Below are 15,868 nucleotides of genomic sequence, written 5' to 3'. Positions count from 1 at the left end.
AGGTAGTCAAAGCTGGTACACATCACAGTAAATGCTAACAGTACAGCCCTACAATCTGGATGTACTGGTGTAAAATCTCATGCTAGTTGTTAAGGTGAGCATATAGGTGAGTATGCAAGAGTCACATAGCTAAATTATCCTCCCAAATCTCACCATATAGTACGAAAGGGAAAAAAAAATGTTGAATTTACATGAAACATTGATTTAGCCTCAATTTTTCATAGAATGTGAAGGCGTTAAAGTGAGTGAAGAAACGATTCACTTGAACCTTTCCTCATGAAGAAACTTCAGTTACATCAAGAGATTAGAGAAGTTGGGACTATGTATTTTCCTTGCCAAGGTGAATTGGTAGAGATGTTCAAAGTCATGAGGTATCTAGCAGAGTAGATCACAGGGAGAAACTGTTTCCATTAGTAGAAGCATCAAGAGCCCAAAAGCGGAGATTTGAGATCATTGTACATTTTGCCAATGATGAACATGATGAAAAACCCTTCCAATGAGTGACTGGTAAGGATCTGAAATGCAGTGCCTGAGAACATGAGGATAGCAGGGTCAATTGAGACTTTTAAGAAGAAATTGAATTATTTCAGAAAAGGGAAGAAAAGAGGTCTCGAGGAAAGGAGGGAGAGTGGCAGTAAGTGTGTTCTACTGGGTTGAATGACCTCCATCTGTGATTCTATTAAGGATTCTAACTCCACATTGTGGTGATTAAACACATATCAAAACAGAATTTTACTCGCGTTCAAAAGGCTACAATTATCATACTGTTATAATTTCAATTATCAGAGAAGTTTTGGGGTGAATGGCACCATAATGGAAAATCCTCACCACCTTTTCCCCAAAGCTTCATTTTCAATGGCTGTGACTTTTGACAATGTCATTTGGGATGGGGACTTGCAAATCTTTCCACTCTTGTAGTCAGACCCTTAAATGGTGCAACTCATGAATATTTTTAATGTGCTGTTCGCTCACAATATTACATAAATAGTAATCAGTAACAGCTCATTAACACTCATCAGAGTCAATGCACCAAACTTTACCCTGCAGTACATCACAGACAGATCAGTGTACTATATAACTGTAATTTTATAAGTAAGCAAGATGTTCACAGTTAGCTCAAACCACCTTGTAATAATTCCAGTGATGGGTTTTACTAATATAATGGCTTTTTTTGCTACCCTTGAAAAAAATCAAAAATGTGACCTTATTTGCAAGCTACCTTGCCTCTAATATTACCCAAGTCCAATTCATGAAGTGTGGGTTCTGTAGACCGTTAAGAGACATTCAAATAATCTTAGAATCATAGAATCCTTGCAATGCAGATAGAGGCCTTTTGGTCATCTAGTCAGTACCCCAAAGAACTGCCTACCCAGATCCACCCCAGTACCTTATTCTTGTAAGCTTGCATTTCCAATGGCGAATCTGCCTAGATCGCACATCCCTGGACACTATGGGGCAATTTACCATGGCCAATCCACCAGATCTTTGGACTGCAGGAGGAAACCGGAGCACCCGAAGGAAACACGTGCAGATGTGGGGAGAACGTGTAAACTCCACACAGACACTTCACTCAATGCTAGAATTGGACCCAGCCCCTTGGCGCTGTGAGGCAGCAATGTTCATCACTAAATTCCATTTACTGAAATCTGATAAGAATCTTAACTTTCTGCTGATTGAAATTTTAAAACTAGCCATTGTGTAGGATTAGAATGTAGATAAATGTCATGAGAATGCATTATTTGTGCTAAACCATACTCAATAATAAAATATGCCACAGGGATAGATGAGCAGTCACCTTACCTAATTCACACATTCCCAGAAGTAAAATTTTTACTGCATTTTAACCTAATTAAGTTGATTTAATTACTTTGCTTTTATTCTGCACTCCAATAAAATTTACAAGTCAGAAGATCTTTTCCTTCCTCTTTCTCCCTCTGTGTCTCTGGTTCTACCGTTGTAGTTTGCTGAGGCAGGCAGCCTTCCGTAGACATTCTCAGCATGATTGAAGAGACTACCGTCACATCTGATGATTAAACGCCAATCACATAAACACTATGCAATCCACATGAGGCTTTATAACAGAACCAAATCAAAACATCTAAGGAGTTATTTTCTAATGGCTGAAGTTGAAATTCAGAAGCATGAAGCATTGATCTGCGTTGCTAATCCTCTGGTCTACACCAACGTTTGGATCATGCTTTGCCCCAAGCTTAGAAAATACGCCATGTAACTGCAGAAAGTATGTTGTTCAATAGGAAGTACATTCGAGTACTGCAATCACTTACTTGTTAAGGGTCAGGGTTGGTTCAGTTAGTAGCAATCTTGCTTTAAAACCCATAAAATTAAGGTTTAAATATTGCTTCAAAGGAACTAGCACCTAAACTAGTTTGGCACTTTGATGTAGTAGTGAAGGATTGTTACAGAGCTATTCCTTTTTTTAAAATAGGGCAATAAACAAAGTACCATGTTGCTGTTTCAATTAGATGTCACCACATATCATCTTACTAATTAAAGAAACAGCCAGGGGATCCTCCTCACATTCTGCCCTGTAGAATTATCTGGTAATTTGTCTCATGTATAAATTGACTGCTGCTTTCTTACATAGCAACATACTCCATTGCCTGTGAAGTTTGTTGTGCAAGTGTTTTCTCTATTTTATCAAAATAATTGAAAGTGCCGTTTATAAACAATATAGCCTTCCTTGTGCTTGAGCTCACTCTCAGGATGAAGTTTTGTGCAGATTCTGTGATTTGTGATTTGCTACACCATCACAGTAGCACCAGTACTATCTTGTTCTTGGCCACCAATGCAGAAATAATTGATTCATGTTGTCATGGACATCTTGAGCACTGAACTGGGCAGAAATCTCAATAGCTAGTTGTGATTATGAGCCAAGTCGCATATTGTCCAGGTTCTATGGCAGTAAACAAAACCAAAACAGTTAGATTTTCTGACTTGGCACAGGTCTGTATCTGTCAGTGTTTCCATTTCCATTAATATCAAAATAAGGAGCTGTTCTTCAACTTCTCAGTGTGTAAATGTTTCCAAGCATAAGACACCTGAAGAACACTAGACAGATCTTCATATTTCGCAAGTCTGTAACATTCTGATGATAATCAGTAATTTGTTTTCAAAAAATGCTGATGTTCATAACCAGGATAATTTAAACATGTTATCAAAGAAAAACAGCAACTGAAAATACACAAGAAAACAGGACAACTCATGCTGAAATCAAATATCCCTGTTTTACTGAGCTAAATTATTGCTTTTGGACTAGGGTGGAGGTATTAGCATAAATATCACTTCTGTTTCTACTGCACAGTAGCAGTGTCAAATGGCTTGCTTCACCTGTTACTCAAATGTTTGAGATATGTTGCTCTTTCAGCGTAATCTGAGGTTAGCTGGCCATTTATCAGGACCAAAAGTGAAAATATTAGTGCCTTCCATTGTTTGTACAAGATAGATGAATAGTGCTTAGGCAATTTGTCCATCATAAATTGAGCTTGTAAATATGGGCTGAGTCATTTGGTCATTGTACAAACATGATTCAAAAATAGGGTTCATCAAAGCCATTCTATGGGATAATGGCAACCCTGATCGGATCATTTCTCACTGTATATCACTATTTCACACATTTCACCTATAATTGGATGCTAACATTGAGCCAGAAAAATGGTCTGCCTTTCACACAAAACAGTAAATTGGCTTATAAATTCTAGTGTCACTCTGATGCCATGAATTTCGGATGTTTGTCCCAAAGACTGAGAGATTGTATGAAGTAGCAAGTCCCCATTGGTTGCTTACTGCAAGCTACTGGCTCTACACAATCAGCCTGCATTGGCAAAGCTTGCAACATAGAGCCTAACATTGAATGTGATTGAGCAATTGGAAAATATTTGCAGGATAATCCTGAACGTACAAGGAATCGCCCTGGCAACCAATTTAGGATTGTTGGTTGGGCTCATGTATGGCACACTAGCATTTATTGGAAGTTTCATTTATTAATGTCCAGAGCACTGTTCTTTGCAAACAGAAAGGTCATGTACACACACTGCAACTGTTCCAAATCGATGAAGACAGTGACAGTCATGTGCTGCTTCAATTCCTCAGGCCAATCAGAGTCAAATTGCCTAATTAAAAATGTGACAAACCCTTGCTCTTAACAGTCAATCAGCATTAGTGACAATGGGAACTGCAGATGCTGTAGAATCCAAGATAATAAAGTGCGGAGCTGGGTGAACACAGCAGGCCAAGCAGCATCTCAGGAGCACAAAAGCTGACGTTTCGGGCCTAGACCCTTCATCAGAGAGGGGGATGGGGTGAGGGTTCTGGAATAATTAGGGAGAGAGGGGGAGGCGGACTGAAGATGTCGGTCATTCGGTGGGATAATGGCAACACTGATCAAATCATTTCTCACCGTATATCACTATTTCACACATTTCACCTATAATTGGATGCTAACATTGAGCCAGAAAAATGGTCTGCCTTTCACACAAATCAGTAAATTGGCTTATGAATTCTAGTGTCACTCTGATGCCATTTTTCGGTCCGCCTCCCCCTCTCTCCCTATTTATTCCAGTTCCCTCTCCCCAACCCCCTCTCTGATGAAGGGTCTAGGCCCGAAATATCAGCTTTTGTGCTCCTGAGATGCTGCTTGGCCTGCTGTGTTCATCCAGCTCCACACTTTGTTAATCAGCATTAGTGAATGCTTTCTCCATGACAACACCTCTACCAATCAGAGCCCACTTGCCAACCATTCAACACTCCTTTCGCACAGTGGAACTGCTCCCTTACCCTTTGAATTTATATTCTTGTGAAATGCTCTGATAAGTGCAAAATGAAAATCTTTGACAAAGTGGGTCTTCTTGCACAAAACTCAAATTCTGCAAGTATTTAAGAGTGAGCTGTACTGAGCTATTATGACCGAAGGTTGAAAGGCAAGTAACTTCTCCTTGCCTCTAAATGCCTCCAAAGCCTTCTTCCTTATCTTGCTGACACTTTTTTTTCAATTCTATTTCCTTGCCAAACACTTTATCCCTCTGACCAATCCTTTCTTCCTCAACTTCCGTGTTTAACCATAGGTGATCTATTTTCTGTGTACACCTGTCCAAAGCAAGTGCAATGGAGGCGGTTCAATACGATGAAGGAGAATCAAAATAAAACAATTCTAAGACATCTCATCATGATTTAGATGAAACCAAATGCTTTTGAAATGCAGTCACATTTGTGCATGGAACAAAACAACCTGCTATGTCATAGGCTAGAAAGCTAATTAAGACGCTGCTTGGCCTGCTGTGTTCATCCAGCCTCACATTTTGTTATCTTGGAATTCTCCAACATCTGCAGTTCCCATCATCTCTAACAAAATATTATGTTGGTTAGAGTCAAATATTAGTCACAAAGTCAGGGAGAGATCACCTGCTCTTTTTTGAAAGTCCCATAGCATATTTTATAACCACATGGGAGAATAAATGAATTATAGATTTAAAATCTCCTCCAGAAGGAAGCATTTCCAACAGTAATGCACTCACTCCATATTGCATGTAGGGTCATACTGAATGGGTTGGGTGGTCCAATAGCTAATCACCAATATAAGAAAGTCTTGACATTGCATTTAAATTGCAGGTGAAAACGTGGATGAAATACCAGTAGAAATAGATCTCTTTACTCATTGTTTCTTCCTTTTCTCTGATCTGTTATAAATAAATACTTAGAGTATCCCAGTGCACCATAAATATGGAGTTTACAGCTTTAATGGTAATTTTGGGTGCAGTCCAAACCGGTTGACAAAGTTAAAAGATCACCTTACGTTTACTTGGTTTTGACAATGTCTGGGAGATAAGCACTATTTCTGCCAGCACAAGTAACAAATTGCTTTAACATACATTAATAAGATTTCCAAAAGCCACAGAGGAACATGACTACAACAACACAGCAAACATATTTTCTGAAAGGAAATTAAACTCCATGAATAGTTCATAAGGTAAACATGTAGATTGTGAGCAGGTGTTAGCCTCAAACTAATGTAACACTTTTGTTTCTGAGTGAATAGGTCACGATCCATGTTTGTGCAAGTAATCTGGTTCCATATTGCAGGAATACTGCAGCATTGATGTTAACAGCTACCTCCAGATGGAATGTTAAACCAAAGTCTGATCTGCTCCCTCATAGGAACAGGAGTAGGCCATTCAGCCCCTTGAACCTGTTCCACTATTCAATAAGACCATGGCTGATCTGTGGCCTAACTCCACATACCTGACCCATTTCCTTTGGCTGAACAAAAATTTATCTATCTCAGATTTAACATCAACAACAGGTCCAGCATTCACATCCTATGACAGTATTTGAAAAGGAGGAGTTTTCTTAGCATTCTGCTCAATATTAATCAACAAGAATCATTCTTTAAAAAATAAGCAGGCTGGATTTTATGAGAAATCGACTAAGTGTCAATTTTAAGATAACAAAGTGTGCAGCTGGATGAACACAGCAGGCCAAGCAGCATCTCAGGAGCACAAAAGCTGATGTTTTGGGCCTAGGGTCTCGGCCCGAAATGTCAGCTTTTGTGCTCCTGAGATGCTGCTTGGCCTGCTGTGTTCATCCAGCTTCACACTTTATTATCTTGGATTCTCCAGCATCTGCAGTTCCCATTATCACAGACCAAGCAGCAGCTTTTGTGCTCCTGAGATGCTGCTTGGCCTGCTGTGTTCATCCAGCTTCAGATTCTGTTATCTTGGATTCTCCAGCATCTGCAGTCCCCATTATCTAAGTGTCAATTTTGGTGGGTTTCGTGGGTTTTTCTCTCCTTGAAATCTTGTTTCCTCATTATGTATGCTCTACTTTTCTAAGGAGCCTCGGTTGTCCTATTTTCCTTCTCATCAAACACAGAAGTGCTTACCACTAAGGCAATGACAATCTTGGAATTGCCAGTACCAACCGGTGAAGCATGTCAGTTCTACATGTGAAGCATTGTCCCAGAGATGGTGGACAAAGGCAAATTGACTCCACATTTTGCTGATGGGCTCCGGGAGATCTTGGTAGAGAGGATGGGGCAGCCAAAGGCAATCCTATTCCCTCAGTGCTGATAGAGGAGAGCGTGTTTTTGGGCCCTGCCAGGCTGATCCAAGGTTTCCACCTGGGTTAGTGCATTGATGGCAGTCTGGAGGAATGAGCAGTGATGCTGCAAGACACACAAAGACTTTTTGCACTATATGAGGATAAATGACAACAACCTTCTCTCTGCTTCTCACAGAAACTCTTCATCCGCTCACCTCCCAACAACGATCATTCTCAACCACCTTCACCAATGCAGCATCACTCCTGAAGAAATCCCCAGACTAATAATCCTGCATAGCTTCTGCAGTGCTTTTGCACTCATTTGGGATACATGTTCCCACAACTGCACTAGCCCTAACAGCTGTGACAGACATTTTCATTTGCGGGAACAGGTGAGCTGCACAACAGTGTACAATGATTCTTACCTGTGCTATACACACTGAATATATGCTAAACTTGCCAAAATTTTGATACCACTTTCACAACTCATTCTCTCCATTGTCTCCTGATGGCAACAGTAGAACCTGCACACAATGTGAACCCACAAGATGTCTGCTCTGTCAGCTCTGAGGAAGAATCCAGGAATCCCTCACAGGATTCATTGGAAAGACTGCCACTTGCAGCTACCACCAGCTCAGATACCAACATCTTGGTGGATACTTTAGCTGGATTAGAGATGGGAACACATGTTGGTGAGCAGTACATTACCATGTCTATACAGCTGGTCTGGGAAGAAATTCCTCAGTTCATTGGCAATTGAAGGGCTGCCAGAGACCAGAGACCTATTGAGTCTTGGGTAATTTATGACCCCATATTGTCAGCCATTAACAACTTCACACAAATGCACAAGTAGAAGCAAGAGCAGCAGACAGGTTTGATTGATTAATTGTCATCACATGTACCAAGATGCAGTGTAAAGTATAGTTTTGCATGCTGTACAGGCAGATTGTACGATATAAATTGCATCAGGTAGCAGAACAGAGTAGAAAATACAGTATTAGAGCTTCAGGGAAGGTACAGAGAGAGACATGAGAGCTAACATTTGAGAGGTCCATTCAAAAGCCTGATAACAGCAGGGGAGAAGCTGTTCTTAAATCTGTTTGTACATGTATTCAAACTTATATATCATCCACCCAACAGAAGAGGGTAGAAGAGAGTATGGCCTCAGTGGGAGGGATTGTGTTGACTATGTTGGTTGCTTTCCCAAGGCAGCGGGAAGGATAGATGGAAATTATCGGAGGTGCTGAGTAAACTGATTGCAAGGCTGAGCCAGTGTCATCTGCAGCTTGCCGCCTTTGGCATGCAAGCAACAGGTTGTCTCCATTGACAGTATGGCAGATGTTGAGGAGATCCGGGCCTGGCACACTGAGTGCCTGCACACACAGAGCTGCACTCCCTCAACAAGGGAGCAAGGGACAATGACATCACTCCAATTATCCCTCCCTCTAAAGAAGACAGGGCAGTGCCAGGAACAATAAATAGCAACAAATAAATTTGAGACTTTTCGCTTGGCAGCACCCAGATATTTAAAAAATTCAGTCTTTGGTCACATATCACTGGAGAGTTGGCTGAAAATTCAACATTTAACACATGAAATGGGACATGGTTGTCACTGTTCAAACCCACTTCCTGCCAACTGCTAGTAATAGGCTGCAGATCCTTCAATAAACCATGGATCCGAAACCTCTTTTCCTATTTAATTAAATGTAGATATTGAAGATCAAAGGATGTCTTTTACAATCACAAACCCAGCTGGAGATCTTTGATAGAACATTTGCCCTTAAGGATTTCAACTAGAGAAAAATATGAAATCACATTTTTAAAATATTTACATTTATCCATGAGAACATCATCTTACCTTATTTCTGCATCACCCATTGAATTGGTTTTGAAGAAAAATGCCTTAGTAGTATCAGACAGACAGCACTGTAAACATTCTTTCTGTGTTCCTATTTCGCAGAAAACCTTGTGGCTGGTAGGGGAATAAATAAATTCCAGCAGTAAGCTTATGTCCACCTTGGATTTCCTAAACTATATGAGATTGTTTCATGTCACAGAATGCACAGTTATATAAGCAATTGATATTTAAAGGATGGTTCACAAAGTAACATTAATTATGTGCTTGGAGCTAGGAAGAGAATGGGGACAGGAGTTTCAGACAGGAATTGGGGAAGTAAATGGTTTTTCACAGGCCACATTGATTTAATTTGAGGGTCTTTTAAATTTTTCAAAGGGTTCGTGCCTAATAGCCAGTCAGATTGACATCTTTGTCTGTCTGTTGAAAGCAACCTGTAAGCATGATAAGACTGGCATCACAAGAGCTGAGGTGTGGGTGGAAAGGGAAAATCCATCATTACAGGCCAGGTTGGGGTCTGATGAGTGAGCAAAAAAAGAGGCAAATGAACTGTACATGCAGAATAGTTGACCCTAATTACAGCAAAAGCCATTTTTACTGACTTGCAACACACAGGGCAAGGGACGTTGGGATCACCACTATGAAAATTGCTGAAAAGGGTATCCTGAAACTTTCATGACATTGTGGGGGCTTTGGAATTTTAGGACTCACTTCAGATCAGTTGAAAATATTGCAAAAGGTCCCTCAAAACTGCAAAAGATTTTTGAAGGCTTTGCATGTCAGGATAATTTTGTATTATGTCAAAAATAATAGCCTTAAGGAAGGTCCCGAATCATCACCAGGGAGGATGGAGGATGGAGTACCTGATAGAGCCTCATAAAAGAGCCACAAGCTGAGCATTAAAAGATGCAGCTATGCTCAATAATCTGCCCTTCAAGGATGGAATTCTGCCACTGATCAAATGTGAAGACCTCTCACATCTGTATATCCTCAGCATTGACTGCAAACCCCAACAAGTCTTCTATCATCAGTCAAACCCGGGCAAGGAAGCAACATACTGATTACCTTATAAGAGAACAAAGCGTGAAGCTGGATGAACACAGCAGGCCAAGCAGCATCTCAGGACCGCAAAAGCTGATGTTTTGGGCCTAGACTCTTACTACTGATTACCTTATACTGCTCCTCCCTCCCCCCAAACCAATGACTTCATACTCATCCATGTTGAACACCATTTAGAAGCAGCCCTGAGGTTGGCAAGGGGAAATGTACTCTGGGTGAGGGCTGTTAATGTCCATAATCAGAAGTGGTTCTGTAGCATCATTGCAGATCAAACTGGTGAAGTTCTGAGGGAACCAGCAAGAGGGAAATTCTTCACTTATGGATGTACATGTTAAAGATGCACCTGTCAATGACAGTATTAAAAGGACAGCCCACCAGACAGTGAAGGTAAAGTCCCCAGTGCAGTTTTACACTGAGAATGTCACCCATGTTTTGTAGCACTACCATTGAGCTAAATGGGATATATTTCAAATCTTTATACCAACCCAAGATTGGATACCCATTAAATACTGTAGGCCATGAGAAGCAGCAGAATAGTAATTCATCCACAATCTTTAACCTCATAATCAGATATATTCCCCAAATCTCGCATAATCATTAAACCAGGAGATCAATCCTGGTTCAATGAAGAGTACAGGACGGCATGCCAGGCTGCTGACGCTATGAAGTACAATAGGCCACGATAATCCTTTCACACCAAATGGTCCCTGTGACAGACTGAACGTACTGATCCCACAAATAACAGGTCAGGCCCTGCAGCCTTGAGCTTTTTCAGTCATGTTTAGTAGTGGAAAATTTAACAACTGACTAGAAGAGCTGGCTCCACTAATATCCCAATGATGGAAAAACAAAAGCATCAGCACTGCAGACAAGGTTGAAGCATTTACAAACAGCATCAGCCAGAAGAGTCAAATGGATAATTCAGCTTCTTCTTGAGGACATCTATAACAGATACTAATGTTCTGCCGCTCCACGTGATATCAAGAAATGTATGAAAGTATAGATCCTACAAAGCCTATAGGCTTAGATAATATTTCAGCAGTATGACAGAATAGCTGTGTTCCAAAATGAGCTGAATCCTTAGCCAGGGATGCCAGGAATTGCAGATGCTGGAGAATCTGAGATAACAAGGTGTGGAGCTGGATAAACACAGCAGGCCAAGCAGCATCTTAGGAGCAGGAAAGCTGACATTTTGGGCCTAGACCCATCATCAGAAATGGGGGAGGGGACAGGGTTCTGAAATAAATAGGGAGAGAGGGAGAGGAGGATCGAAGATGGATAGAGGAGAAGATACGTAAAGTTTTCCCTCCACATCCTTATCTGCTTTCCGGAGGGATCACGCTCTTGGTGACTCCCTTGTCCGCTCCACACTCCCCTCCAACCCCACCATGCCCCCTCACTATTCCCTGCAATCGCAGGAAGTGTTATACCTGCCCCCACACGTCCTCCCTCACCCCCATCCCAGGCCCCAAGAAGACGTTCCACAACAAGCAGATGTTCACCTGCACATCTGCTAATGTGTTGTATTATATCCATTGCACCCGTTATGGCCTCCTTTACATCAGGGAAACCAAGCGGAGCCTTGGGGGCCGCTTTGCAGAACACCTCCGCTCGGTTCGCAATAAACAATTGCATCTCCCAGTCGCAAACCATTTTAACTTCCCCTCCCATTCCTCAGACAACATGACAATCCTGGGCCTCCTATAGTGCCACAATGATGCCACCTGAAGGTTGCACGAACAGCAACTCATATTCCGTATGAGAACCCTGCAGCCCAATGATATCAATGTGGATTTCACAAGCTTCAAAATCTCACCTCCCTCTATCTCTTCCCAAAACTGACCCAGTTTGTCCCGCCTCCCTAACCTGTTCTTCATCTCACCTATCCCATCTTCTCACCTCAAGCCTTCCCCCGCCATTTCCTACATCCCGTCTCCTTGACCTGTCCATCCTCCCTGGGCTGACCTATCCGGTCCCTACCTCGCCACTGACACTCACCTTTACTGGCTCCATCCCCGCCTCTTTAACTTGCTGTCTCCTCTCCACCTATCTTCTCCTCTATCTATCTTTGATCCGCTTCCCCCTCTCTCCCTACTTATTTTGGAACCCTCTTCGCTGCTCCCACTTCTGATGACTGGCCTAGGCCCAAAATATCAGCTTTCCTGCTCCTAAGATGCTGCTTGGCCTGCTGTGTTTATCCAGCTCCACACCTTTTTATCTTGTATCCTTAGCCAAGCTGTTCCACTATAGCTACAATGCTGGTATCTACCCAGCAATGTGGTAAATTGTCCAGTATGCTCTGCCCAAAAAATGTAAACAAACTCAATCCAGCCAATTATCAAACCATAAATCTCCTCCCAATCATCAGTGGAGTGTGGGCACTGGTTAGCTCAGTAGGTTGAATGGCTGGTTTGCAATGCAAAATGATACTAACAGTGTTCAATTCCTATACCAGGTGAAGTTAATGTGATGGGCTGTCGTTCACAACCTTTTCCCTCATGGTGACTGGTTAAATGACCACCAGTCATCCCTCTCCAATGAGATAATAGCTCCATTGTCTGGTAAGACAATGACAACTTTATCTTCAATAGAAGGTACCATTGACCTTGCTAACTTGTGGGAATAATAGCAGGTTGGAAGTGAATAATTCATTTCTTGATTCCTCTAACTGTATACAAAGCCCATGATGGAAAGCAGCATCTGACTGAACATAGCATTAAGGAGCCTGAGTAAAAGCCCAGAGGAATCAGGGCTAATCTCTCCATTGGTTACGGTCATATGTAGCATGAAGATAGACGGTCATAATTTGTAGAGGACAATAATCTCAGGCCTGAGATAATTCAGCAGGCAGTCTTCAGTTTAGTGTCCTTGGTTCAACAATCTTTTGCTGTTCCATTGTTGACAGTTGCTCCATCATTAGGGAAGAAGCTAAATAGTTGCTGTTGATTATACAATGCTCAGCACCATTCACAAATACTCAAATTGGACCAGCCACACAAATACTGTTGAAAGAGCAGGTCAAAGCTAGGAAGCATGCTAATGATTGACTTAACTCCTATCTCCCCAAAGCCAGACCACCATCTGCAGAGCACAAGCCAAAAGTATGAAGGAGACCACATTGTAAGCATTGAGTCCAGTAGACTGGATTGAATGAAATGCAGATAAACCATTGCTTCACCTTGAAGGTGTGGCAGGGGCTTTGGATCGTGAATAGGGTGGAGGTATAGTACACCTTATGTGATTGCAGTTAAAGGTGCCGAGGAGATGTGGAAGGGTGTTGGGAGTCAGGGAGGAGTGGGCTAGGGTGTTCCAAAGGGAACATTCCCTGTGGGAAGCTGACAAGGAAGGGTAGAGGAAAATGAGTCTAGTAGTGACATTCGGCTGGAGATGGCAGTAATGGCGGCTAATGATCCTTTGGATGGAGATGCTAGTGAGATAGTAGGTGAGGACAAGAGGGCACCTTTTTTCGGTTGTAGAAGGGGTGAGAGGAGTGAGGGCCAAAGTGCTGGAGATGGGTTAGACATAGCTGAGGATCCTATCAACCATGATGCTGGGGAATCCTTTGAGGAATTAAGGCCCACCTGTGGAAGGTGGTATCATCATAACAAACGTGTGACAGAGATAGAGAACCTGGGAAAATGAGATAGAGTCCTTATAGAAAACATGGTGTGAAGATGTATATTGCAGGCAACTGTGGGAGACAGTGTGTTTGTAGTGGATATTGATGGTCAACCTATCTCCAGAATTGGAAACAGAGATATTAAGGAAAGGAAGGGAAGAGTCAGAAATGGGCCAGGTGAAGGTGAGAGTGGGGTGGAAATTGGAAGTTGATGAAGTTTTCCATCTTCAGAGAAGAGTGGGAAGCAGCACTAAAGTTATCATTGACATACCCAAGGAAGAGTTACACATACCTCATAAGAGACAGGCACGTCTAGGGGCGATGCATAGCCGTGGCCATATTATTGATCTGGAGAATACGAGAGGATTTAAAGGAAAAGTTGTTCAAGGTGAAGATGAGCATGGTCAGGTGGAGGAGAGTGGTGCTGGATGGAGACAGTTCTGGCCTTTTTTCCAGGAAGAAGCGGCAAGCCCTGAGTCCATCCTGATGGCGGTTTCATGTGTAATAGGGTGTGCATGTCCATGGTAAAGAGAAGGCAGCCGGAGCTCCCATACTGGGAATACTGAAACTGAGTAAAGCCTCAGAGAAATCACAATGGGAATGGACTGGACAAGGGAATAAAACATTGAGTCAAAGCGGGAAGAGATGACTTCTATAGGGCAGGAGCAGGCAGAAACATTGGGTTTGCCTGCGTAACCCTGTTTGTGGATTTTGTGTTTGTTTCTGTTTTTATTTTTGTTTCAGAAGAGAAGATGATTATTGCTTGACATTTGTGCTAGTGTTAGTTGCTCACTTATTTTCCACATTTCTACTCAATGCTAGTTGTTGTGCTGGAAGAGCTTGGTTGAGATGCAGTTAATTCAATGTGTTGGCCATAATGTTGTCTAGTATCCTTAGGTTGAATATTTTGACACTACTGTGCTTTTGTCGGCCTTTAATATCAGAATTACCCTTCCTCCTTAGCCATTCTGTCTGGTTTTTCAACATAATCGATACGCTGGAATATTTAATTCCAAACCGTGATCATCTTGCAACCATGTCCCTCTATTTCCATCAGCAGGTTATGAGTCATATTGTTGATGGATTCAGATAAAGGAGCTTTAATTTCATCTGTTTGCCCTGTACTTATATGCACGTAATGTTGGCCCAAAGAAGCAATAAGCAAGGATGTACTGCAGTAGGCCCAAGCCATACTGTCTTGGAAAAGTATTTTTCTCAGTTGGAGTTGTTTCAGATATTAATGACTAAAATACAGAGGATGGTGATTTGACACCTAATTTGTTGCGATTGTTTAAAATTCATGTGACAATTTCTTGAGTGACTATTACAATCATTTGTTTGAAAAACAGAAATCAATGTGCTTTTTGGCAGATCCATTTAGGTGTATCTTTCATTTTCTTTGTTACTCTGTTGTTAGCTCTTGGTGTCACTTTCAGAATTTTATTACCTGTCGAATCCTGCTACAGCAAATGATGGAATTTGAATTCAATAAATATCTGGAATTAAAAATCTAATGATGACCATGAAACAATTGCTGATTGTTGGAAAAACCCATCTGGTCCATTAAGGTCCTTTAGGGAAGGAAACAGCCATCCTTACCTGGCCTGGCCTTAATGTGACTCCAGACCCACGACAAAGTGGTTGGCTCTTAACTGTCCTCAGGGCAATTAGGAATAGGCAGTAAATGCTGCCTACTCAGTGACACCTCATCCTATGCAGGAAAAAAGACGAAAAAAAACACTCATTTGGTTTACTAATGCCTTTCATATAAGAAGTCTACCATCTTTTCCTTGTCTGGCCTATATATGACTCCAACACCACAGTATTGTGGTTGACTTGCAATTTCCCTCTGAAATAGCCAGCAAGCCAATGAATTGTATTCAACAGCAATAAAATCTAAAGCAAGAAATGAAAACAGAAAGGCTAACCAGCATTAACCTAAGTATTGTAAGCTACAATGATGGACACAGCACTTTGACCTTGCAATGTCCTCCTAATCAATGTCTGAGACAAAGTGCCAAAATTGAGAGAGCTGTCCCACAGAGTTGTCAAGCAACTGCTTGAAATTGCCATACTCACCGAATCATACCTTAAGACAATGTCCCAGGTACTACTGCTGCCATTGGTGGGTATGCCCTGTCCTGCTGGCTGAACACAAACACCAGGCCAAGCAATGCAGACACAATGATATATTGTCAAGGAGTCCTCAACATAATTGAAGGTCAAAAAGGTCAAGAAAAAATCAATGTGATACCACTGCTCCCCTCCTGACTTGGATGTGT

The sequence above is a fragment of the Stegostoma tigrinum genome, chromosome 6, assembly GCF_030684315.1.
Source record: "Stegostoma tigrinum isolate sSteTig4 chromosome 6, sSteTig4.hap1, whole genome shotgun sequence".
In the NCBI taxonomy this organism is placed as follows: domain Eukaryota; kingdom Metazoa; phylum Chordata; class Chondrichthyes; order Orectolobiformes; family Stegostomatidae; genus Stegostoma; species Stegostoma tigrinum.
The sequence above is the reverse complement of the archived record's forward strand: the minus strand, read 5'-3'. Positions refer to the sequence as shown.